Source organism: Sus scrofa, chromosome 14 (assembly GCF_054392235.1).
Source record: "Sus scrofa isolate SSC_HxYL_T2T_F1_AM1 chromosome 14, Sscrofa_HxYL_maternal_Yorkshire_Landrace_v2.0, whole genome shotgun sequence".
NCBI classification, from domain to species: domain Eukaryota; kingdom Metazoa; phylum Chordata; class Mammalia; order Artiodactyla; family Suidae; genus Sus; species Sus scrofa.
In genome coordinates this window covers 37,581,057-37,602,171 of record NC_139396.1, presented here as the reverse complement: position 1 = coordinate 37,602,171, position 21,115 = coordinate 37,581,057, and the positions used below count along the sequence as shown (strand labels likewise).

Here is a 21,115-nt window from a genome sequence, read left to right as displayed (position 1 = left end):
CTAATCTATCAAAATATTTCCTGGACTTATTTTACAGACTAACAAAAGAGCTATTATACATTTACCATCAGAAAGTTCTTAGTTCATATTGATATTTTTAATTCCTTAATTGAATGGTTTTACTTCCTAGCTTAATGTAGACATTATTTTCAGATTATTAGCGAACTAAGAGAAGGTTAATTTGCACGTTGAATTGGATTTTTGTTACAATCTGAAAAGCCTTTTTGTAACCCAAGAACATTTTCCCCCTGGACTCTGACTCTCCCCACTACCACTCCCCCTGCACCCTTTTGCCCTCAAAAGAGGCTCCCTCTTTCCTTACTTTCAACTTCTCTTCAGTAAAGTGACTCCTCTGTAAGATAGTATATACTCACCTTTTAGGAAATGTTGGCTCCCAAACATTTTAGGGGGGATGTAGATGTTTAAAATGATAGCAACAGAGGAAAAATGATGATAGTATAAAATTTTCCAGCATAGATACTAAGGTAAAAGTCTGGTTGCTTTATAACATAAATTTGAACTCTGGCTCAAAAAAGCTTTTACTTTTTTTTGAAAAATCATTTGAGATGATAAAATACATAGTAAGATCTTTTCTAATTTAGCATGAAAATCCAGAACGAAAGCTTCAATTTTTTTCCCCCAATCACGTCTGGAATTGTATTTTTTTACTTCTCTTTGTATAGCATTTTTTTTAGCAGAGTAGGTTCAAAGTTTATTTAAACATGGAAACTAATTTTTCAAAAAAGTGAGTTTAAAGCAAAAGTAATCTGGATTAATTCCTACCTTAAAAATACAAAATAAGAGCTCTTTTAAATTCTGCCATTCTTCCTGTTCTTACTCAAATCCAGTTTGTTGGTGTGTGTATGCGTGTGTGTGTGCACATGGGTGGAGGGTCTGTGTCTATGTGTGAACAATTAAAAATAAAACTTTAATGGCGAGTTCCTTTGTGGTGCAGTGGGTTGAGGATCCAGCATTGTCACTGCAGCTGCTCGGGTCACTGCTATGGCAAAGATTCCATCCTCGGCCCAGGAACTTCCACATGCTGCGGGTATGCCCCCCTCCCCAAAAAAACCCTTTAATGGAAGAAATTACAACAGTGAATAAGACTTTGTCTACACAAGTAAAACAGGGAGTTATTTAATAATTGTCAGGTGAATTTGGACAATAAAAAATGACATGATGGTTGATCTGGGTACTAAATTCTAATTCCTTCAATAATAATTTTTAAAGTATGAAGGTAAGTCTTTAGCTCATCTATATAGATCCAACTTGAAGTGTCTAGGTACTCGGCTGTACAGAATTAGCAACCTGAACATACTTTGGCAAGGTTTTGTCAGGATAAACATCTATATTTAATACCGACCTTTTCATAAGTTCCTTCCTTGCAACTGCCCACATGGGCTGTCTGCTATGCTAACCTGTCAGCATGGCTAAGTGAAAAGAGCAAGAGTTTCAGGATCAAAAGACCGCACTTCCAAATCTTATAGTTGTGGGACTTTGCAAAAGACATGTAGCTTCCCTGAGACACGACTGTTTCTTCTACAAAAGGGGTCAGCAATACCCCTTACCTTACAGGGCTGTTATGAGAATTAAACGTGTACCTAATATTGTCCCTTATACATAATTGCTGCTCAGTGCATTTTATGTTCCCAGACTATGGAAGATTATAGTCTTCCATAATAGCATTTAGCTATTTTTTGCAAATGTATCATCAGCCTTACAGTATTTTGGGGCCCAACAACAGGCATCCATCATATTAGTGAATATTTGTGTCATCCGGTTATCCTCAAACGAGGAATGGAGTAGGAAAACTTGGTGGGCAGTTGCCTGCTACCCCAATTATTTTCTTCCTGGAGATTTTTTTTTTTTTTTTTTTTTTTTGTCGTCTTTTTGCCTTTTCTAGAGCTGCTCTTGCGGCATATGAAGGTTCCCAGGCTAGGGGTCAAATCAGAGCTGCAGCCACCAGCCTACGCCAGAGCCACAGCAATGCAGGATCTGAGCCACATCTGCAACCTACACCACAGCTCACGACAAAGCCGGATCCTTAACCCACTGAGCAAGGCCAGGGATCGAACCTGCAACCTCATGGTTCCTAGTCAGATTCGTTAACCACTGCGCCACGATGGGAACTCCTTCCTGGAGATCTTAATGTGCATCTAATTCCTCGCCTTGCAATGGCTACGTGCTCAGATATTTTTATTGTGTACCCTCTTGGGCCTCATGCAGCCACATCACCAACAGCCATACTCCTTTTCTAAAATTACAGTGACTCTCAAAGACCTGGAATATGGAAAGTGCTGGGGAAAAGAAATGGCTCTTCCCTTTGTTCACCTGGCCTACGTTCTCTGCCATTCCCCTCGGAGAGCTTGAAGAGCCCTTCGGTACGGGCTCCATGACCTCCTCAGCCAACCTCTGTCCTCTTGGTGGGAGGAAAAGTGCTAGCTTTTATTTGAAAATCAGTCCTTCTGTTATGTCTGAGCTCTGAGGAGGAGAAAGCTGTCAAGGACAGGCACTGCTTTCTTTCTGCTTTTTAGGGCCACACCAGCGGCATTTGGAAGTTCCCAGTCTAGGGATCAAGTTGGAGCTGCAGCTGCCAGCCTACACCATAGGCATAGCAACCCCAGATACTTAACTCACTGAGCGAGGCCAGGGATGGAATCCGAATCCTCATAGATACTAGTCAGGTTTGTTACCCACTGGGCCACAATGGGAACTCCTGACTGTTTAGTCTTGAATGACCTGCCCTTCCCACTCTGGGTGTCCAAGTGGAGCCTGAGGCCTCCTGGGCCACAGCCCCTGTAGCTGTATCACCCCTTGTCCAGAGGGGAAGTGTTGAGATCTTTTTGCTTTTTCCCTCTTTGCAAGTCACTCCACTTACATACTGGTTAAGAGGGAGGTGCCTGGAATCAGGTAAGCTTTGTATGTTGTGATCTTTAGTCTGATCTTTGTCATTCAAAGTAGACATAAAAGCAGTACCCAATAGCTATGTGCACTTGGCACGTCATAGGTGATCCAATTTGTGTGCTTTACTGCAGATAATCACAAAAATAAGTTCTAATTTGGAGGAGGAGAGTTTCAGAACCACACACCCTTTCCTGGCTGCGCAAAGACCAGCTGGTACAGGTGGAGATACTGGGTGAGCCTGTCCATCCCAGTTCTGGTGGCTCTGTCTGGGGCTCACTGGGTCCTGCTCTTGCTCTGTGGCTTTCAACCGCTGCTGGTTTGGACAAGTGAAGGCAGCTTGGTCAGGGGGAGTGGCCGAAAGTGGCAGGGTTTTTTCCTTCAGTTTCTCAAGAAGCCATAACTCTTTCAGATTCACTGCTCACATATGGCCTTGGAGCAGGCCTGGCCATTTCCATGCACAGTGCAGGCTGGGAAAGGTAGGGTCTGGAAAACTCATAAAAGCAGACTGAGTGGTAAAGGAAAATCAATCTTCTCCCGCTTTGGACCCAGTTGATGAGAATCATTCTCCCTGATTCTCCATAAATTGGAACAAGGCTTAGGACACTAATCCTACTGTAATACCATTTGAAGACGAACACTGACATTTGTGACATTTAAATAACAGTTCAGGTCTGCTATTAAACCAGGGCCTCCAACTGTTTAACCTTTGCCCTTGTGTACTATTACCCTTGGTCCAATGCATGCAAATGTATTTATTAATGCATTTCAGCTTTCCAATGACATATGCTTATTTCATTTTGCTGGCTGGCTGCATTGCTTCGTGTGAAAGGCATTGCACCAAATGCAAAACTTTGTTTCAAACTTTTAAATGTGACACATTCTAAGACTCTTACATGTTTTTATAGAGTTAAAGCCAAATAAAAGTTGAGGCAATTATCTAGAAATCTTCCTGTGGGTGGAAGAAAGTATTTTTCTGGGACTAAAAATACCTAGAGAAACCCAAAGCCATTCATTCATTCCACAAAATTTTGCAAGTGCTTTTTATGCATCACATACACTGTCAGATACAATATGAACATGTGCCTCTTGTCTATGCAGAACCATAGCTGTGTGATTATATGGTCCTGCTCATTATAGATCTGCACCTTAACTTATATGCATTTAACCTTGGTCTTTGTTTAATGGCACCAACAAAGTCTTGACTGGTTTCCAAAAAAGCAGATTCTCATATTTAAAGTCACATTAACTAAGGAATTTGAGACTGGGGGCTATTGATATTTTTCACTAAATATAATATTTTAAAAAATGTATTGTTGGTCTTAAAAGTCAGTAATAACCTTTTTCTAAAAAATGTTTTTTTTCTTTCCATCATAGCTGGTTTACAGTGTTCTGTCAATTTTCTACTGCACAGCAAGGTGACTCAGTCACACATACATATATACATTCTAGGAATAACCTTTTTTACTTCTTGGATATTTTGCTAAATGGGAGAAAACACTTTCTGCTATGTTTTTTCTCATCACACACAAAATCTGCTCCATGTCTCATGGGAAATCAGGGTCACTTTATGACTAGGGTCACTTTGAAGCCCAAGATTCTAGTTTGGCTTCATATAAAGTTAGTCCCATCCTGGTTAGTACCTAAGAGACTCAATTTTGATAACTGGGTCTGCCAGTTTCTAGGTAGGCAAAATTTAGCAAGATGCTTCAGTTCAGTAGCCTCAGTGTCCTCATCCAGAAAACGGATTATTTGTACTCCCCTTGCTGAGTTGGAAGACTCAGAGAAGATCATTCTGGGAAGAGAGTCAACATAGAGCCTGGCACACAGCTGCCCCTGTTCTGGTCCCCATGCTTTAGGGAGCCCCCCAACCCTACTTTGTCCTTCCTCCAGCTCTGTGGCCAGTGACAGCACAAGCCTTGCCCTTCCAGGTCAGTGGTTCTAAACTGGGAGTGGTTTTGTCCCCAAGGAGGCATTTGACAATGTCAGGAGACTCTTTGGGTTGTTACAATTTTCGGCAGTGGGGGGATGCTACTTGCCTCTGGTAGGGAGGGGCCCAAATGCTGCTGGACTTCCTGGAACCCCCGGCAAATCCTCTTCCTCCCTCCATGACAGACCCAGTGCAAGTGTCCTGAGGTTGGGAAACCCTGTTAAGGTCCCTAATATTCTCTCCCCAGATAGCTGGCGCCAAGGGTCTCTGCTTCTCATCACCTGAGTTATTTGAGAGGGACGAGGGCAGAACTTGAATGTGTGAGGCCGGGTGCCCGCATGCCTTCCAGCTGCCTGGGTTGACAAGAAGGCCGTGGTGCTTGGGCCAGCTCTCAAGCCAGCGTATTCCACTGTGGATCTCACAGGAGTCTGAGGATTCTAAACCGGAACCTGGTCTTCCACGTCGTCTTGGAGGGACATTTGTCAAGGTCAGATGATGAATGCATTTTATTACGCAGTTTGTAAGAGTGATGAATACTTTTAAATATGTATGCCATGGGGGTCTCCGTTTGCGTTCTTGCTCTTAGGCCCACAAAGGTTAGGGACGGGAGTGCCTGTTGGACTTCTAAGGCTTGAGCCCTCCCTCTGCACACCCACATCTCCTTGGTGCCACCTTCAGGCTTTGCTCTAAGGACCTCCCCAGACTTGAGACAGGCAGTGGGGAGGGGCCCTATTGCCACAGGCTCAGCACCAGTTTGTTTCAGTTTCTCATTTGCCCTTTTTGCAGTTGAAGTATTTATGGTGACCATCCTCACAGGGACCTCTTTTCTTGAGAACTTTACTCAGCTAAGGCCTGGGCCTCTGGCCGTCATATTTTTAGTACCATTGGATCCAAGCAAGGACCTTCAGAATTTCTTCCAGGGAACCTCTGCCCCTCAGTGCTGTAAACACAAGAGCTGCTGTGGAATAGCCATCTTTCCCCATGAAGAAGTGTGGGCGGGAGAGAGAGAGGAAGAGAGACAGAGAGACAGAGACCTTCCTGGGCTCTCGATGGCTTTCCAGCCCTGGAACCATCTCTGGGTTCCATTAGATACCTCAGTCCTTCCAAGAAATTCTTTCGATTGCTTTAGCTGGATGGAGTTAATCTGTTTTTGTGTAAACACAATAAGAGCCCATCTTTCAAGTCCCTCTTTGGATCACTTGCCTCGAATCCCAGAGCTCTCCTTGAACTGGGTCTGTTCTCCAGCCTGGCTCTGTTCTCACCAGTGCACTGGCTGGCAGTGAGGTGGATGGAGCCGCTACCGGCTGAAACCACTTTTGCCTCAGCAGGACCTTCCTTATCCCTTGCAGGTGGGGATTGGTCTCCTAGCTGTCCAACATCAGTGGGTAGGTTTGGTGGGGGACCCCATATCCTAGGTGGGGGACCCCATATCCTAGCTGCAAGAAGCAAGACCATTCAGGCCATGTCCTTCCATGGCATGTGCTATCTTCTCTAGAAATCTGCAATTTTCAGCTGTGTCTACCTGCTTCTAAAGATCCAGGTAAAATTCCCCCCAATAAATAGATGATTGCACCTGGGAAAAAAAAAATTTATGGCTGTACTCACTGCACATGGAAGTTCCCAGGCTGAAGATTGAACCTGAGCCTCTGCAGTGACCAGATCCACTGCAGTTGGATTCTTAACCCACAGCACACATTGGGAACTCCTAGGAGATCATCGATAAGAAAAGAAAATTTCACCTGGACGTCTGGAATTTATTGGATGTAATCTTGAATACATATCATTGCAGAAAAACTAGTAGGAAAATATGAAAATGTGTTATACTGTATAAATGCAGTATTAAGATGCTGGTGCAGGAGGAGTTTCCATTGTGGCTCAGCAGAAATGAATCTGACTAGTATCCTTGAGGATGCAGGTTTGATCCCCGGCCTTGATCAGTGGGTTAAAGATCTGGCATTGCCATGAGCTGTGGTTGCAGACACAGCTTGGATCTGGCATGGCTGTGGCTGGCAGCTGCAGCTCTGATTTGACCCCAGCTTGGGAACTTCCATATGCCATGGGTGCAGCCCTAAAAAAGACAAAAAAAAAAAAAAAAAAAAAGAAAAAAGAAAAAAAGAAAAGAAAAGATGCTCATACAGGGGCCCAGCTCAGAGTACACCAGTGGGACCAGAAATCGGAGTATGCACGCTGGTGAGTGAGAGTGTGAACAAGATATTTATGTATGTTTTCTCATGGAATCCTTATTATTACCACATATGCGGGGTCTTATTATTTCCATTTTCACAAAAAATGGAGCCCCTGTTAATGGTGAAGGTGGAGTTTGAATTCAGGTACAAATGTAGGAGTAAGGAGCCCTAGTTGGAAGATGTGCCAATATGCAGTTTAAATAGAAGAGAAATGCTGGGAATGTCTACTCTTACCTGTTTGTGTCACTTAGAAATCGTGTTGCTTAACAATGTGGCCTGTAGGCTTTTCTGAGACACTCCTTTTTTTTCCTCCTTCTGTGTGCTTACCTGAGGATTTAAGCCTGCTTCCAAGAGAGCCTGTTGATTCATTAATACAGCCAAGTTTTTGTGCAAAAAAGGCCAAGTAGCTTTGAGACATAGTACAGTTAGGATATTGATTGACTGGGCTGCTTCCTCTCCCTTCTGTCTTTGCTGATATATATATATATATATTAAAATTTCCCCCTATGGATTGTCCTTTTTCTTCTCATTTTTATCCAGGCTACTCAACTGATCTCTATCAGTTTATTTGAATGGACTTGTCTAAAGTGCTCTTATGTATAGACTCAGGATGGCTGTCCAGCTAATCTGATCATCTACACTAATATAATTGTTCAGAAGACTTAGAAAAAAAAAGGCAAACTAATTCCAAAAGTCAGTTCCTTAACCCCTTAGACATTCTATTTATGTTTCCAGCCTTAGCCTGGCCATAATTTTATTTATTTATTTATTTATTTATTTATTTAGTCTTTTGGGGGCCGTACCTGTGGCATATGGAGGTTCCCAGGCTAGGGGTGGAATCGAAGCTGTAGCTGCCAACCTATGCCACAGCCACAGCAACATGGGATCTGAGTCACATTTGCGAACCTATACCACAGCTCACGGCAATGCCTGATCCTTAACCCACTGAGTAAGGCCAGGGGTCATACCCTCATCCTCAGTGTTAACTGCTGAACCACAATGGAAACTCCATAATTTAAAACTGAAGAACTGAACCTAGTTATAGATCTATGTAAAAAAATGATGCTGAGAATAAAGTTGTCATAGTACAGAGAATTCTATGCCAACAGTTTTATGACTTAATTTTGTTTATTCCTAAAATGCCCAGGGGAGTTCCCGTCATGGCTTAGTGGTTAACGAACCCCACTAGTATCCATGAGGACTTGGGTTCGATCCCCAGCCTTGCTCAGTGGGTTGGGGATCTGGCATTGCCAGGAGCTGTGGTGTAGGTTGCAGACGCAGCTCAGATCCTGCACTGCTGTCGCTCTGGCATAGGCTGGTGGCTGCAACTCCGATTTAACCCCTAGCCTGGGAACCTCCAGGAAAAGTAAAATAAAATAAAATAAAATAAAATAAAATAAAAGTGCCCAGTCTAAGGGATTTATCCGAGATCATTGAAATAGGGAAGTTTTACCATGGTTGTCGACAAATTAGATTTTTTCCCCCAAAGTTACTTTACCATGTGTTTTAATAACTAGCAAGAGTTAAAGTCTTACGAATTCTCCTAGTTATGGGAGTAAATGAAAGGACTAATTAAAGACCATGTCCACAGTAGAAAAAAATGATGAATCTTTTCATCACTCAGCATCATGAGATGCTCCAAATATATCATACTTTTTTCCCCCTTGGAGTTATTTATTGGCCAGAGGGGGAGGGTGGACAGAACTTCTTTTGAAGTTAAACATCTTGCTTGGATGAGCAGATATGTTGCATCAAATCACAGTAATAAAAAGACAAAATGCTTTATTAAATCTTCTTTATCACTATATTGTGCTCCAATAGAATGATCTAATTAAAGACACAGTTGAGCCTCTTTTCATCTGAAGAGGAGTTCAGAGGTTTTATTATTAAAAGGTTTGCACAGAAACAAATACAGTGCTGTCTTGCTTCCAAGTTTCTTCGAGGTGCCTCCTTCCTGTTTTGCTCTAATAATTATGGATGTCTTGGCTGCCACTTTGTGGCTTGATTCTGGCTCATCCTTTTCATCTTCAAATATCTGCAAGGCATTTACATGATTAATATGCATAATACCACTCTGAGGTAGGCACTGGAAGAGCTAGCTTCTTTTCTCAGATATGGAAACAAAAGAAAATAATTTAAAGTAGTATTTCTTTGAATGCTGCTGATGAACATTTGGCTTTCTTGTCCTGAGCACCCAAAGGTCCAACCTGTGCCTTTCCCTGAACAGCTCTGTCAGTAGTTGCCAATTTATTTCTAGTAATGCGAGACTTCTTCAAGCAACCACACGAATGGCCATCACCATCTTGGGAAAAATGTGTGCAAATAAGGGAGAACTGGATTCAGGACTGCCCTTCAGTTGGAAGTTGGAGTCTCTTTCAGTCCTTTTGAGTTAACAAGCCTTCATGAGCATGCTGAACAAGCATTCATCATTCAAGCCGAATTTAACTCCTGAATAATAGCTTTCTTGCATAAGAGCTTTATTACAGAGTTCTCGCTCTTATGAAGTGGATTAAGAATCCAACTGTAGCAGCTCGGGTCACTGTGGAGGAATGGGTTTGATCTCACACCTGAAAGAGTGGGTTAAAGGATCCAGTGTTGCTGCTGCAACTGTGGTATGGGTCAAATCTGTGGCTCAGATTCAATCCCTGGCCCAGGAACTTCCATATGCTTCCATAAGCAGCCATTAGAAAAATAAAAAAAAAAAAAAAGAAGAACTTCATCCAAGTTAGACTAAATTAGGATCAAAAGCTAGCAGCTGTCAGGAGTTCCCGTCGTGGCTCAGTGGTTAACAAATCTGACTAGGAACCATGAGGTTGTGGGTTCGATCCCTGGCCTTGCTCAGTGGTTCAACGATCCAGCGTTTCGGTGAGCTATGGTGTAGGTTGCTGATGCAGCTTGGATCCCGTGTTGCTGTGGCTGTGTTGTAGGCGGGCAGCTACAGCTCCGATTGGACCCCTAGCCTGGGAACCCCCATATGCCACGGGATCGGCCCTAGAAAAGACAAACAAACAAACAAAAAAAAACGGCTAGCAGTTGTCTATAGACCTTTATTGGCCGGCCACATTCTTTCATAATTTTCTTTTTGGATTTGCAATTGTGATAAGTTTTGTGCTTCTTGGATCATCATGGACTCTGTCACCCTCTGCTGCTTTACACAGAGTTGATTCTGTGTAATTTGTGTCACCTGCCTAACTGCTGAAGGCATCGGAATTTACTGACTAAATAGAGGAGGGGTTATCTTATTTCTCCAAACCCAGGCAAATTTGGTACTTTGGCAAAAGTGGGGAATTGTTGAATTTCTTTGACATCATGTCACCCCCACCCCCAAATGATCTCACCTCTTTCTCTGTCACATTCTTAGGCATTATTTCATGTAGCATGCTCAGAAAAAAAGTCTAATAAAGGAGTCCACACGGAATTGTGAATGACTGACACCAGTGTGATGGTTTATCCCTCCAGAGCTCCTGGGAGTTTAGAAGACAGCGTAACCATACCCTCATATTTGGTATCTGCCAAGCCAGTGGAATTCGGGGCGGGGGGGGGGGGGGCTAATGGCATGATTGGAATTTCTCAAGTCACATTATATAGTTGTGATTATTGACTTTTACGCTGTGTACCTCTGAGGCAAGTTCTACCCCAATATAGCCTGTTTTCCTATATTCAGATTTCTATGTCAGAATCTAGAAAATTGGAAGAAACCAACAAGTAAATGTTAAAAAGTATGTCTAAAACATTGTCTATTTCCTTGGGCTTCTGTCTGCATGAAAGAGAGAACACGAATAGAATGTTCTGGGGGTAGCAGCACAAAAAAAGCTAGCAGACCCTCTTACATTTTTATTTCCATTCTGAATTTGATGCTGACCTGCTTGGCCATGGGGGTTTTGGATGCAGATAGAGTGGAGATTTCCAGCCATGATGAATGATCTTGGACAGAGGCACTGGTTGGGTAGCAGAAACTATTAGTGAGAAACATGAGGCATTCCAGGGGTGACCGCTTCCAGAATGGACCTGCAGGTTGGGGAGGAGAGAGCCTGGAGAAGAGCCCCACGTGTCATTCCCCACAGCTCTCTCCATCTTCACCCTCCACTGTCACTTGCTCCCAATTGAATGAACTCACCCTAAGTCCTCAAAGTCCAGGAAGTGCAAAAACAGGTTATATTCCAAGCCACGTGCATCTTGGTTAATTCCTTTGGCCTGCCATTTTAAATTTTTACAGGTTTTCAGCTTTAGCTTAACAATAATTTGTGATCAAGGTTAAATTAAAGTTTATTTTACTTTTGGTGACATTTTCACAACTGATTTGAACTTAGGTCCCCAGTTGGAGAAATATTTACGAAGAAATAACATCAAATGGCACAGAATAAATGCCGTGCCATTCAACTATGTAAATAGCAGCTGAGATGTTTAATTGAAAATAAAACACTGATAAAATGTAAACATCATTCTGTTCCAGTTGCTCTGAGCAGAGGCTTCAATGGCAGCAGCGAGTGTAGGAACTGAGGGTGGAGTGTTTGTGACAGGGTCCACTCGCTCTGGTGTGTCTGCAAAACTGTTTTTTTTTGTTTGTTTGTTTGTTTTTGCTTTTTAGGGCTGCACTCGCAGCATATGGAAGTTCCCAGGCTAGGGGTTGAATTGGAGCTGTAGCAGCCACTGGCCTACACCACAGCAACTCCTGATCCGAGCCTCGTCTACAACCTACACCACAGCTCACAGCAACTCAGGATCCTTAACCAACTGTCTAAGGCCAGGGATCAAACCCACATCCTCATGGATCCTAATCGGGTTCATGAAACGCTGAGCCACAAAGGGAACTCTTGCAACACTTTTTACTAGTTGCTGTATTCTTCAAGGCTCTTCAGTCCATCTCTCAAAACACACTCATTTGCTTCTTTTGGAAAAAAGCAAAAACACTAATTAGAAAAGATATATACACCCCTATGATCCTAGAAGCACTATTTACAATTGCCAAGATATGGAAGCAAACTAGGTGTCTATCAACAGATGAGTGGATAAAGATGATGTGGTATAATTATATGATGGAATGTTACTCAGCCATCAAAAAGAATGAAAATTTGACATTTGCAGCAACGTAGATGGACTTGGGGGGCATTATGATCAGACAAAGAAAGGTGAGTACTGTATGATATCACTTATATGTGGAATCTAAAAAATACAACAAACTAATGAATAAAACAACAAAGAAGTAGACTCACAGCTAGAGAGCAAACTAGTGGTTACCAGAGGGGAGAGGGGAGGAGGGGGGCCATATAGGGATAATGGAAAAAAGGATTATTATGGGATTATATGAAATCATTTGCGTGAAACACTTTAAAATTATAATAATGCACTGTAGAATTGAAAGAATCTTTCATTTGGAGTTCCTGTCCTGGCGCAGCAGAAACGAATCCGACTAGGAACCATGAGGTTGCAGGTTGATCCCTGGCCTAACTCAGTGGCTTAATGATCTGGCATTGCCATGAGCTGTAGTGTAGGTCCCAGATGTGGCTCAGATCTGGCATGGCTGTGGCTGTGGTGTAGGCCAGCAGCTGTAGCTCCGATTCAACCCCTAGCCTGGGAACCTCCATATGCTGAGGGTGCAGCCCTAAAAAGACAAAAAAACACGAAACAACAAACTTATTCTTAGATAATTAGGGTGCAATAAAACAAAATCTTGCTCCTTAAAAAAAAAAAAAAAAGACCAGGAGTTCCCATCATGGCTCAGTGGTTAACAAACCCGACTAGTATCTACGAGGATGAGGGTTTGATGCCTAGCCTTGCTCGGTGGGTTAAGGTTCCCGTGTTGCTGTGAGCTGTGGTGTAGATTGGAGACATGGCTCAGATCTGGCGTTGCTGTGGCTGTGGTGTTGGCTGGCAGCTACAGCTCTGATTCCACCCCTAGCCTGGGAACCTCCATATGCCACGGTGCAGCCCTAAAAAGACACACACAAAAAAACAAAACCCCACCAAATCCTCCACCACCTCCATTCATTGTCCTAAAGTTTGGCTGTTTGAGACCCTATTTACACTGGGATTTTAATGTACAGTTCAGTGTACCAGTAGGCATTTGATTCTTTCGATCATTAAGCACTGCTATGGCTGTACATCAGCTGTCTCTCCAGATACTTTCTTGTCTCAGACCACCAGGACTACACCTGGCCTTCCCAGAGCATCAAGTAACTAGTTTGACTGGCTTGTCTATGTAGGTGTAACTCTGTGTGGTGTGGAGCATCCTCCGAACCCCAAGCAAAACCCTCCCAGGTCATAGCTTGACAAGAGTAATATTGGAGGAAACAAACACACTTGGTTTCGGATGGGGAATACACAATCACTTTGGGGAGAGTTGTCTAAATATATCTGCTTTTTGGAAGAGGGGTCCTTTCTTCCAGGTTTGTAGGCTTTACTCTGTGAGGGTGAAATTGTAACTCTTTTTGACCTAAAATAATAGTGGAGGATGATTTCAATGATCACAACTTATTGTGCACTTATATTTAAATTACATTAATTGGAGAACTTCCATTACCTTTCTTGAAGAACTTATCCAGAGAGGTATTATAACAACTATTAAGTTTAAGATAGACTCCGGAGCCAGACTTATTGGATTGGCTAGGACTCTCCCAGCACAGTTAATCTGTGTCTCAGCTTTGTCATCTGTAAAATAGGTACAAAAACAATACTTAGTTCGCTGGGCCACTGTAAGCATTAAATGAGGCAACAGATATAGAGTAAATAGAACAGGGCCTGGCACAGTTAGTGCTGATGTAAATGTAGTTATTATTCATTCAATTAGTAAATATTTATAAAGAGCTTTTATTATTTGGCATTTATTAATCTGAATTATCTTTCTATATTATTATTATTTTTTATGGGAAACATTTTTTACTGATTTATTATTTTTTGAGGTATAATTGACAAAAGTAGGGTATATTTTGATTGTACAATGTGGTTTTTAAAAAAGATGTACAACGTCATGACTTAATATGCACATATATTGTGAAATGATTAGCACAATCAAGTTAATTAGCATATCTGCGACCTCACATAGTTACCATTTGTGTGTGTGGTGAGAAAATTTAAGATCTACTATTCTCTTAGCAACTTTTAAGTATATAATACAATATTGTTCATTATAATTACCATGCTGTATGTTAGATCTCCAGAATTTATTCCTCTTAGAACCGAAAGTTGGTACCCTTCAACCAACCCCCTCCCCTCCCCCACAATTCTTTAAGAAAGTAAACCTAATTACAAATTCTCACTTCTTCAATTCCCACAGTGAGGGTCAGGTTTTGAAGACTTAAAATCTGATGAAAATGTGCTTATATCTGGCAAAATTCTTAGTATGAACACTTAAAAATTTTTTTAAAGGACAGCATCTGGAATTTAGTAAGCAAAGGTGCAATGAGGAATTATCTTGACTTTTTAAAAAGTTGATTTTTATTTTATTTATTCAAATGGTAAAAATATCCCAAAGAGTAAAGTTCTGTGTTGCATTGCAGTCTGGCCATGAATTAGTGAAATATTTATATGCAAACAATGCTTTTCCATTTCACATTTTGCACCAAGGAAATGAGACTGTAAGCCGAGTGAATCATCTAAAAGAAAAAAATGAGAAAGATGAGACTTCAGCTCACAAAACATGGGAACTCAATTTGAAAGTATCTTTTTTAGCTAAGAAATGGCAGAATCTTGTGTTCTAGTACAAGGGGCCAAGACCTTAGGACAGGTTATTTTGCTGTTCCAACCACATCTCTATGATTGGAGTCAGGCAGGGCCCAGGGTCCATTTGACAACTGTATTTGCTGTGGCACAGACATTGGTATGAAAACACATCAATTTTTTTTTTCCCACTTGAGGCATTTGATTTCTAAAACTCAAAGTGAACTTTGCCAGAAATTGAAAATTATTCTCCCAATTCAAAGGCTTAAAAAAAAAAAAAAAAAACCAACAACACAAATGAAAAGAACACACCTATAGTAAAGCTTTGTTGTGAGTGTGCGTGCGTGCGTGCGTGCGTGTGTGTGTGTGTGAGTGCTACTCCATCATCCAGCCTCCCTTTTATTAGTCCCCTGTCCCCTTTCCATGAGGTCTCTCTGTGTGGAGTCCTAAGTCACCGCACAGCTGGCTAAAAGGGCCAGACCCTCACTCTCCTCCTGGTGGTGGCTGGGTGGTTTAGCATCAGGAATCAGATGTCTCCTGGGACTTTGGACCTTGAATAAGTAGTGTGCCTCGGAGGAAGGATGGAGGGCATTGGGCACTGGGATTGGGGCAGCCTGCTGGGTTCCAGAGTGCTTTCCCAGCCTGGTCCTCTGGCTTCCTGCCATTCAATCCCCTTCCTCACCCCCTCCCCTCACCCCTTCCCTTATGATAATCAGAGTAGGTTTCTATTTCTTGCAGACAAGAACTTTCATTGATGCGACGGTTTTCAAAGCCTGGATAGAAATCAATGTCAACATTTTACAAGGAAGTATCAATGCAGCCTGTAGTAACTGATCTTTACATAATGTTTTCTTTGAAGCTTTTAGCTATGGTGAAACTGAGTTTATGCAGTTATCTGCTTCTGTAGGATTGTACAATGAGATCTTGCCTGAGTGTATTTTGGGTTGGCAGTCATCTCTAACCAGCCAGTGAAGGTATGCATTTTAACTTGGGTCTGTAGTTCAGCCTCTTGGCTGCTATTTTGGAGTTAAAATTTTGACATTATTGGAATGAGCTACACTAAGGTCTTGGGGGAGGTGGGGGAGGGTCATTCAACAGACACATAATTGGTTTCAATACCGCACTTTCCAGAAGTGAAGTGTCTGCCATGGTGTTATTAGCTGAGATATTGTAGATAGTTTTACATGTCAGGAACGATTAACATGCATCCTGTGGGTCTGATTACCAGCATTAAGGAAGTTCTGCTCTGCATAAACTCTAAAGCAAAGCCTCTAGGAAAGTTAAAGGTCCCTGCTCTACCATTAAAATGGGAGAGTAATGTGCCTTTTTTTGATTGACTATAAACTTTGACTCGTGGGACTTTATTCTTCAAGGTGAAAACAAACATGAATAGGGGACAATTTGTTTTCCTTAAAATTCCTAAACCTTACGCAGAAACCATTCATCGGGATGTTTCTTAAAATAAAATGAAATCAATATGGCCTTCTGATTATCACAGGGAAAAAAAAACAAAACAGTGAGGAGACCAAAGTGGAAATTTTCCTTGAAATCCAGCATGAAAGAAATTTTATATGTTTAGGGCGTTGCCCGGAAGAATGATAAATGTGATATTTGATACGTAAGACCATTGTGGGAACAGCATAAGGAGTTGTATTTATAAAAGATTTTAGGAGTAATTAAATGATTGAACGGGAATTTATGAGATGTATCACAGATTCTTGAAATACAAAAGTAATTAGGTGCGATTCACATGCACACAGTGAATTAAAGGCATTACTAGCAATGTCCAGTAATGTGCATATTCCCCATTACGAGTGAGCAGAAATTCGGTAGTTGTAAACCAGGCCTTCTGCTCCCAGCTCCTTCGCCAACCAGGTCACTAACCCGAGCCAAGCGACCTCAAAGGTGAGATAAAAAGCAGGGACTCTGAGAGTGCAAGGTGCCTGTCCTCTCGGAAATTCTACAGTCCTCTGACTGTAAGTTTAATCTTATTTTCTGTGTAGTTCTTGTTTGATGATGTTTCTCTTCTCTCAGAAAGGAGGGAAAAAGAAATAGAAAGAAGCAAATGCAGTGTCAAAGCAGACTGTTCTAACCCCAAAGGCTGGGTCTTTAGGTGGATGTGGGATGCAGAATCGCCCTAGTTCATATCTGCCCAGCCAAAAAAGGGATGTGTGGTCAGTGCTTTTCTATGACCATCACCCAGGACAATGGACACAGCTCTTCACACACAGGGAGATGCTGGTGTCACCATGAACGGTCCTGGATGAAGGGGCCATTTCTGCCTCTATGGCAAAGGGCCCTGTGACTTTGGATGCATGATGTAGCCTCTGTGGGCCTCTTATCTTGGAACAGGAGCTAGGACAGGGCTACGGCATTCTTTCCAGTGCTTACATCCTTTAATTCAAAGAAAGCATTGTCTTGGGTATCAGGTAATGATCCGATTTGCCTACTAATTTGAGGTCAAGTTTTCTTTATTTTGCCTAAAATAGTATTGTTCCAAGCTGCAGAGCAGAGATAGCTCCCCAATGGAGACTCACGTAGCCATTTAAAAGTACAACACGAGATTCTTGGACTTTTCCTGGAATCCAGGAAATAAAAGAGCAAGCACACTGTTGGGAGAACTGTAAAGTTGTGGGAAGATGGAGAGATTAGACATTTTTCTATCAAAGGCAATAAAGTTACAAGAAGAGAGTGAAAAAAAGAGAGAGAGGGAGAGAAAGAGGGAGCGAGCACAGGGGAAGGAGTGGGGGAGGAAGAAGGAAATAAATAGAATAAGTGCAGCCCCTCTCGGGCTGCGGGGCTTTGAAGTGAGGCCAGAGCCACAGCACAGAATTGTGGGATTGGAGGTCAGGAGAGAAGGGGATGCAGGCCCTTTGTTCAAAGGTTAATAGTTGCGTGTCGGGAGTGCTTTATCAGAGTGAAACGCCCTGTGCGTTTTTTAGAGACTTTTTAGAGGAGTAAACCAGTTCTGGGGAAGTTTCCCAAGGTCCTTATGAAAGAAAGCTTCTAGGGTTTAAAACCTAAAAAAAGATGTTCTGCAACTAGAGGCTCTGTTTTAATGAGAAATAACGACAAACTCGAAAAGGTCTGGTGTTTCCTATTTAACCTGATCCAAAACAAACTGGTTTGATTTTTATTTTGGGTGAAAAGGGTGGGCGAGTGAAGTCGCTGATAGGGATCTCCAGAGCCTTTTAATACTCCCCAGGATCTGCACAGTTTCTACAAGTTCAGTGCCATGTAGCGTGTAAATTATGAATGAGAAGAGGGATCTCTGTTCCCCATAGGCATCCTGGTTCCTAAGCAATGCCAGCCAAGGGTCAAAAAACCGAGGTAAATTCGAGTTTGCTTTGGCAAAACCTGCTTTCTCATTCAGAGAACTGAGGAGGTGGTTGTGTGAAGTTAGCAAAAGTTACTGTGGAATCCTCTGGAAAGCGTCCTGCAAGTATAGGAGACCAGTGCAAGCGGTATTTCCCCAAATGAGTTATCCAATGTGCTTGAGATCACGCAGTGTCCGGGACATATAAATGTGGTTTTTAAACTAGGAAAGTCAAAAGTTTTCCTCTATGTTTGGCTGGTTTCTTCACGTGCAAGTGACACGGTCAAGCTTTTATGTGCCCAGCTCTTCTCTGACGAGCAGTCAGGCAGCCTCTCAGATGATTAAGAGGGCTCGCGGGGAACTTCCACCTCTGACTGTTTAACTTACCAGCACTTTTAAGAGGCAGGCTGATAAAATTCATAAATTTGTCACCTCTGCAGCGGTTGATGACACTCATCAGGTCCGTTTCTAAAACTCTTTGGTTCTGTGCCTTCATGAAGCCGGGTCACTGCTGACAAATGTAATGCAGAGCGATCAAGTCATAACTAACCTTTAAGTGTTTCCTTCAAGGTTAAGACCAGAGGATCTGAATAAAAAGTAGCAGGATCCTTGCTCTGATCTTTTCCTGACATTTCCCAAATCCCCAAGGCAGAGGGCACAGTACAGGTTGGAGCACATAAACTGTTCCATACTTGCAGCCCTCACTTGGGGCTTCCAGGGCAGTTGGTTTCCACGGGCAGGGAGAGGAATTATTATTATGCGACATATTATGTGACTAACATTTGATTGGACTGTGGATTTAATTCTAATGAGCTTCTTAAAAACACTTAACTGCAAAGAAGACACTGATGTAATAAATTATCATATAATCACAAAACGCTCAGATGTAGATTTCTTTTGTTTGGCATGTTAAAACATTCTCTCATTTTTCTAAGCTCTTGCAGTACAGTTGTTCTAAAACCACTTATTGAACACCAGCTAGGAGTATTAAAATTGCTTAATCCATGAAAAAGATTACATTTCCACCCCTTTTAAGTGTTTTCCACCTCTTTTAAGTGTTGGCCAAATTTCAGATAGAACACAATAGTTTATGATGACAAGCAAATTGCGTGCTTCTTCTAGGAAGGATGGTTAGTTGTCCTTGGATAACCAAATATCATTCTCTGAAAAAGCAGGTCAGGTAATGTTAGACTTAGTAATAGCTGTGTGTACTTTGGAGTGAGTCTCAAATCAATAATGACAGAGGTAGCCTGATAGCAATTTATGAACCACAGTCCTCTTGGGAAGCATATTTCAAACCATAACTTCATCTAAACTGTTTATCGGCTAAGCTTGCTCAGATGTATGAAGTGTCAAAAAGTTTCTTTGACATTAGGCTTGTTATTGTCCTTTGATTTATGTACCAAAGCAAAACGTAGTAAATAAAAAGATTGTTTGGTGGTTTGGTATTTTAAGGAAATGATTAGAAACATTTGCCAATGCTATTCATTTTATATGTTTTTTTTTCTTTCCAAATTAAAAAAAATGTTTCCGTCCAGTGAATGACTTCACAGTAACAGAACCTTAAATGATCATTATAGTAAGCAGAAAAGCCAATGAAGTTGCTATGAAATATTCAGAAAACTCTGAACTAAATGTGTAATGTTCATATAAAGCATTTACCCCTCTCCTTGAATTTTGCATACCCAGCAGTTCACAAAATGTCCCATTTATAATTTGAAGCACATTTATGGTGGTAAACCTGACTTAATAAAACAAGGTCATCATATCTTAGTTGGTGTTTGTAGAAACTTCCACATGGAAAATACAAAGGACAATTCTCTTGAAAAGCATCCTTCTAGAAAATTCTTGGGTATTCACAAAGCATTTTTATTTGCTTAGGAATGGAAATAACGACTTTTAGGATTTTTTGATGATGAAATATTATAGAGGCATAAAATGCATCAAAAGGCAAACTGTGAGACAACTCCTTTGAACAATATTTCATTTAAATATTTTAGTCCAATATTTTATACTTTATTTCAATTTGAGGTTTTCAAAACATTCTTATAATTACCTAACCAGATTTTCATATTAGGCAACTCTATGGGCAGAATGTATATAAAAACTTAAATATAAGATTATAAAAGTTATGATAGAAGATAATATAAAAAGGGAATATATATATATCTATATATGACTGGGTCACTTTATTGTACCTCAGGTATCGGCAAGACATTGTAATTCAACTATAATTTTTTAAAAAAGTAAAAAAAAAAAAAAAAAACCAATGCCCTGGAATAAATGAGCAAACCAGAAAAAATATGAAAGTTGAACAAGGGTTCCAAAGGATTGCATTGTGAATTTTAAAAGATTAAAAATAACTGTTATTAAGTGCAACTGACTCACACATTGAAAGGAAACAAGAAACCCAGTACAGATAGACACATGTTAACGTGAGGGTTGCTTAAATGGAGACTCTTTCTGTTTCAATATATCTTTTTCTGAGTGGTTCACTGCTAAGTTGATGGGCACCATAAAAAAGTCACACATGTAGGACAAATGAGTGCCCAGATATCTATACCGGCAGTGTTAACTTGTTAGTGAATCTGTTTCCTTGAAAACAGGATATGGTGAATCTGCGTATACTTAATGGAAAGTGGCCACATTTACTGGAGAAGTAGGAGAAAACAACCCCGATGGAGTCAGAAGTTCTGATCTGCTATCCTTCAAAGAAAGGCTGTTTCCTAAGCTGGCCAATATTCCTACAGAGCAACCTATGCCTATTGATAAGTTATCGGATTCCTGTCCGGAATCAGCTGGTCAGGAAGGATACAGAGGGGAGGCGGGGTGCAAGAGAACTTTGATAGTGGCTTTGTCTGATGGCCAAGGTAGGAAGGGGGTGGAGTATTGAGAAGAGAAGAATAAGAGAGGTAGAGATAGATAGGAAGGAAAGCAGGGAGAGAAGGGGAAGGAATCCAGCAGAAACAAAGCAAAGCAAGCAGGGAGGGGATAGCCAGATAGAAGAAAAGCATCTTTGTAGATGGAATCTCATTCCAGACCTCTGCAACTTCAGAACCAGGATTCCTAGCCTGGATTTCATGGACTTCCTCAAGTCTCTGAACCCACTGAAATTATATGCATATT

The 21,115-nt window shown here is 41.5% G+C and overlaps 1 protein-coding gene across 3 annotated transcripts in view; it reads left to right on the top strand.

Annotated features, from left to right (window-relative positions):
* Nucleotides 1–21,115, top strand: part of LOC100517194 (uncharacterized) — an 80,037-nt gene that overhangs the window by 31,725 nt on the left and 27,197 nt on the right. The gene's annotated exons all lie outside the window — the stretch shown is intronic.